Source organism: Taudactylus pleione, unplaced genomic scaffold (genome assembly GCF_031769625.1).
Source record: "Taudactylus pleione unplaced genomic scaffold, aTauple2 ptg000571l, whole genome shotgun sequence".
In the NCBI taxonomy this organism is placed as follows: Eukaryota; Metazoa; Chordata; class Amphibia; order Anura; family Myobatrachidae; genus Taudactylus; species Taudactylus pleione.
In genome coordinates, this window is record NW_028284973.1 from 10,846,684 (window position 1) to 10,852,983 (window position 6,300).

Below are 6,300 nucleotides of genomic sequence, written 5' to 3' on the forward strand. Positions count from 1 at the left end.
AGTCTCCATCTGGGGCCCCCTCCTCTCTCTCTCCGGTGGCCGGCAGCGCCCTGAGTGCAGCGCCACAGCGGTAGACTCTGGGCACTAGTCTGTGCCCAGAGTCTACAGCGCATGCGCAGGTGACCGGGAAAATGGCGCGGCAGCCATTTTCCCAATGTTTTCCCTACTGCGTTAGCGCAAAACGCTGGGAAAATTTTCAATGCGTTTTTTACAGCACTAACATCGGCGTCATAGTGGGACTCAATAATCAGTGCCTTTTCCCTGCATTGGCTATAAGGTACAATGATCATAGGTGCTGCTTTCACAATCTCCCTGAAATGCTTTTTCAAAAGTAGGCAAGTATGAGGTGGTAGCATTTGTACCAATGTTATCACTGGGGGGGGTGCGGGCCGCAGCGGGTGACACCATCCGGGGGGGGCCACTAAAATAGCAGAGCTGCTCATCTACTTTAGTGTCATCCCCTCAGATGAAGTCATTGGGTACATCATCCACCCCCCCCCCCCTAGCCTGTTTCTGGTGAGGGTGGGGACAAGTTCCAGGGCACTGGGCAAGCTCCTAGTGTGATGAAGACGGGGCATGACACGCACTCATGCCCCCAACACTGCACACACGAGGGGGCATGGCCTTGTGTTCATGAGGTCACACCCCCTTTCACTTGCAAGGTCAGTAAGCGCCCCATCGGGTCTTATCACACACAGTGACACCTCTGGTTGGTAGGTACTCCAATAACTGGGATTTGAACTATCTTAAATATGATGCATTTGTCTCATTTATCACTGAAGAATTTTTCATGTTAAACTAAACTATCCGAGCTATGAGCCATATTTAGTATGAGCCGAGCCACAATACTTTTTCTCGGCCCGGACTTTCCGCCTACTTCGCCTGTTTTGCAGGCGGAAAAGTGTCGCTGCCATCCCTGCTTTACCCCGTATTCAATATGGAAGTACACGAAAACGGGACCCGGCAAAACTTGAACAGGCGGAAAGTACTGTCAGTTTTGGGGAAATCAACCTGACACCCCCCAAAAGATGCTCTGACATGGGGGTTCCCTATGGTACACCCCTGATTTGGCTTGCTGAAGGTATTTGGTGTTTTTAAACGGGCTCAATAGCTGCTAAATAGCACTTTTCTATACGTGGTGCAGAATAGTATTCAGGAGTATTTTTTTCAAGAAAAATAAGTTATCCCAGTAAATTTGGGGTACTTGAAAATGGGGGTCAGCATATTTAAAAGTTGCTAAAGTGAAGTTGAAAAAATAGTGAAAAATACACCTGTCGCAAACACCTGCAATCAAAAAAACACTTGGGGCATACTTGGGGACCCCCCCCAGAGTGAAGTTCGCTAGTTTTTAAGTTTGTACCCCAACATTTTTTTTTTTTGCTCCCTTTTTCAAAGTAATTTTTTGGGGTGTCCTTAAGTGTTTTTTTTTATTTTTTTGACACAGATTACCTTTGGGGGACTGTCTGAAGGCTGCACTGGGGTCCCACAACGTTGCACCCCAAAACCCCAATTCTGCACTTTTTTCCGCCTGCTATTCATAGGCAAAACTTTTCCGCCTATTACATTGCATTGACTTTCTGCCTAGGCGTAAAGTCTTTCAAATTGAATATGGGGTAAAAGTCAAACAGGCGAAAATGACGTCATCGGCGAAAAGTTTCCGCCAAAAACACGCGGAAACTGACTTTTCGCCTCAAATTGAATATGGCCCTATAAGTATGAAAAGTATTAGTGGTTACGTGAACCGTTCTGCCCTGGATGTAACTAGCTATCTTCCGTGCGTAACTTCCCAGGCATATCGAAAGACTCCTCCTAGTGGGCTTGATTCACTACCGTATGCAACTGCGTATGCAATAGCGATTACGTACGCAGTTCAACTGCAATAGTTTGCTAATACATTGCGATCGCCATTCCCTTACAGCACTACACAAGGACGCCCACTTTACTTAGCACACATACGGAATGTTTAGCAAGACTGCAAAACATGGGTAACATTGAGTACCATCGTAGCCTCACGCACACTTGCACAAGCCCTGACCTTACTCAGAAATTGCTAACTTCCATGCACGCTATGAATCCTCAGACTGCGTAGGCCATTGCGGTGGATAATTTATGCAGGCCCGTGCAACGGCACGCCCGACCAGGCCCGCCAAGAGCCGTGGTGGGCCCCGGTAACAGGGGCGTGGCCTAATAGGGGAGGTGTGGCCATGCCCCCTTGCCCACGCCCCCTTGCCGAGAGAAAAAAAAAAAGATTTGCAGCGCTGCGCGCTAGGGAGGGGGGTGGGGCGCTCTGCCCCCTCAGCCCGGCGCAAAGCCAGGGGGGGCGCGATCAGTGTGATCGCTCCCCTGCACAGGGATAGTAGACTGCTGTGGCTGGGCTGCTGTGAGGGGGGGGGGGCGGCGCCGGACCCAGGCCCCCGCCGGGCGCCTCAGGAAGCCCGGGTAATCTGTACCCGCTCCCCCCCCTCTCGGCGCCCCTGCGCCCGACTACCCTTCCCCCCCATCACTACTCAAGAACGGCACTTCCTGTTGATCACTCTGCGATGGGTCTGCGCAGTCCCGATCACAGTGTCCGGTTTGCGCACGCGCACTGCGATGAATTAACCCCATAGCCCTGATACAAAATATCATGAGGAAACTATCAATCCTGTGTGATTTAAGTAAAAAAGGGCTTAATACAAATGGCCCCTAGAACTTCCCAACTATAAGGAAAAATTGGGTACAGTATGCAGCAGCTGGAGAAAGTCCAGTAATTACAAGGAGATTATTCCAGAAGTCACCGGTAAAACCTTTTGTCTGACTATATATCTTCTGAGCCTGGCAACGTGAAATAAGCCCCAGAAATGAGTTTTACGATTACAGTACATTACATTCTTTATCTATGAAGCTACTGGCAGCATATTTGATATGTAAAGAATGTTATTTAAATGCTCTTGTCTCGTCTGATGATGTCACTTTCTGCGGATAATATCGGATATTGCTATGAAAAAGTTATTTAAAAAATGCAATTACTTTCAGTCAGTAGGAGAGCAGGGTTATCATCATATGCGTCTGCTGCGGAATGTATCAGCAATCCGGAACGCCTGCCGGGGAGAACAATATAGACGGAACAATTGACAGTGTATTCCTAGTTTATTTAAAGGAGACATATGTAATTCTTCAATTATAAGCAGACAGAAAACTGTACAGACATAGGGCTGATTCAGCACGGATCGCTATTCTGCTAGAACGCACGCAGCGCAGTTGTTAATATTAGCGATGATATGTAAATGTTTGCAGTCGCATTGTGATCACAGCTTACCATAAGGACACCTGCGTTCACCCTACCACCCCCCCTTCACCACCCACAAATGGCACTTCCTGTCAATCAATGTGCTTGGGGTCTGAACAACCTCTGCAAACGCATTTTCCACCGCAATTGCTAGTTCGCGCACTGCGATGATGCGCAATGCAAATTAATCGACTGACTGCGTGCGTCTTTGCTACGCCGATCCTTGCTCAATCAGGCCCATAGTTTATAATGCATAGTAAACATAGATTTTCACATTATTGGGAAGTCCCTCTGGCGTCCCTCTCCGCAGAACGATGCGCGTGCCGTGGAGGAGATGGAAGGGATCCGATTGGATCCCTGTCAGGGGGGCATCCCGAAAAGAATCCAATAAGCTTCTATTGGGTAAGGTGGCGTTACCCACCAGGATGAAGCATTACATTCCGGTACTTAGGCCCTCATTCAGACCCGCTCACAAGAGCTATGTGCTCGCAAGCGGGTCGATGGTGGGGCACTGTGCACGCGCTGAGAAATTCACTCGCTCCGGGACTCGCTGCAAATGGGGCGGCTGTCGATTTTTATTGACAGCTCGCCCCGTTTTGTAGGCGGGAAGGGGGGGTGGCTGGACAAACGGAGGTGTTCCTGAAGGAACGCCTGCCATTTGTGGGCGGCCCTACTGACATCACTCGTGATGTCATTAGTGAGCTTACTGCTCTATTTGAGCAGGAAGCTCACTGGAGCTTGCAGCAGACGACACCCTACCACAAGGGTCTCGTCGCAAGCCCGATGGTCGCGATAATAACAACCATCACCTGGCCGCTCGCAAAAGCTGTGGGCTTAGCGAGCAGCCAGGAGGCCCAGTTAAAAAAAAAAGTAGCCGCCCTGATTCAGAGCGAGCGCTCACTTTTTGCGAGCGCCTCTGAATGAGGCCTTAGTACACATGGGAAATGCAGTAAACACCCCATAAAAGGCATTTTTCTGGAGCTTTACAGCAGTTTTCAGTTTAGTACATCCCGCTCATTATCAAATATGCATTGCAGGAGTTCTCTATAAATGACCTTTGTAAAAAAAAAATTATTTTTAATCATTTTTATTTAAAATGAAGTATACCATGGCCCCCCTCCCCCATGGTATACTTCATTTTAAATAAAAATGATTAAAAATAAAAAATTTTTTAAAAAACAATCACCCGTGTAACATAATGATACCCCAGAGAGAGAGAGAGAGGAAATTCCAGTGGGAAAGGGGCATGTTAGACAAATGTTGACTTTAATGCGGTTTTATTTTTATCATTCGCCGTAGCTCTAAAGAGAATACTGAGGCTTGTGTAAGAGATCGGCTTGTGCTTAGCCCAGAGAGGGTCCGTTTACAGAGCTACAGTATCATGTCCGGGAAATCGCTTCCACTAGGGGCTGATCCTCAGTCGCATTACAAGCTCTCAGCACACTGCGCATGCGCCAAGGAAAGGAATCTGCGCCTGCACGAGCGCTGGATCAGGTATCCGCACACAGTTGGAGTTAAAGCGCACAGATCTGTCTGTCGACGTACGCACTATGGGCCTAAATATGTGTCGGATGCAGTTTACGCCGTCGCATCATGACTTGATCACCATCCCTTTGGTGCCCGCTGGTTGTGAAGATTCAAATTTGCCAGGTAAATCTGGCGCCCAGCTGCGCCGGTGAGTGGTAATGTTCAGGTGGGTAACCGGCATCCTGAACATTACCCATAATACAGTGCAGCCTGTACAGCTCCTGGCCCCACTCTACGCTCCCTCTCTCCTACTCCCATTCTCCAGAGAGAGGCAAAGTCAGTGGGCGTTTTCGGGTGGAAACGGGGGGGGGGGGGTGGCTGGCCAGACGCAGGCATCTCGCGATGTGTTTTGGTCAGCAACTGTGTCTTTTGCCGCAGCTGCATTGATTTTGGCGGCCATTTTCAGGAAGGCATTCTGCGCCTCCATTGGGCTGGTGCATTGTTCGATGGAGCGACAGATGTGTGGCCGATGATGCGTCTTACTACTCAAAGCGGCGGATCAGAGCCACAGCTACTGCACGAACCCCATCGGCTGCAACATTAACGTGAAGACGCAGGCGCACTGCGGAAAGAGACGCAGTCAGGGCTTCATTTACGTGCACCTCCGAATCAGGCCTCCATTGTCAGAGCATGGCCTCTTATGTGAGCGGCTGTGCGTCTCTGTACGCATCCGCTTTCAGTGGCAAACCCGCGGCACATCTGCAACAGTCCCATAGGATGCCGTCTTTTTAGCCACCCCGCTGTTACCTCCCACTCACTGTCCAGGAATGCCCCATATATTTCTGCTACCATGCGTGTACATTTGTGCTGTGACTCTACATGAACAGGGCGCCAGGCTCAGAATCAGGCATGAAACGGGCGTATTTGGGCAGTGATTGTAGACGCACTGGGCGCGGTGCAGCAAACAGAGAAATGCAGACAAACGCCCAATATGCTGGTTTGACCGCATTTCTCATATGCACCAGCAGGAGCAGAGAGGAGTTATTTATTTATTTTTTCAACAAACTTTATTACCAAACGGTCAACCTGACACAGCTCAAGTCCTGCTTCTCCAGTGAGGAGAAGCAGATACCGGCAGCTACAGTAGGCGATATGACGGTCCTCCTCTTAGTAATACCTGGGACACTTAGGGCCTGATTCAGACCCACTCGCAAGCGGCTGTCCGCTTGCAAGTGGGTCGATGTTGTGCTCTGCGCATGCGCACGACGGCGGGAGCTCCGTCGTGCGCATGCGCCAGACGCGAGGAGCGAAGGACTTTCCTTCGCTCGTTGTGTCTGATCAAAGGGGGCGTGCTGTCGATGTTGATTGACAGCACGCCCCCTTTGGTGGGCGTGCCGGGGGCGTGCCTCCCTGATGGGGGCGTTCCCACGGGAACGCCTCCCATCAGAAGCCGGCCCCACTGACATCACTAGTGATGTCAGTGGGAGTGATTTTGGCTCTGATAGAGCCAAAATCACTCCGGGGCTTGCGGTTGAAAACCTCAACCGCAGGCTCCGGCTCGCAGT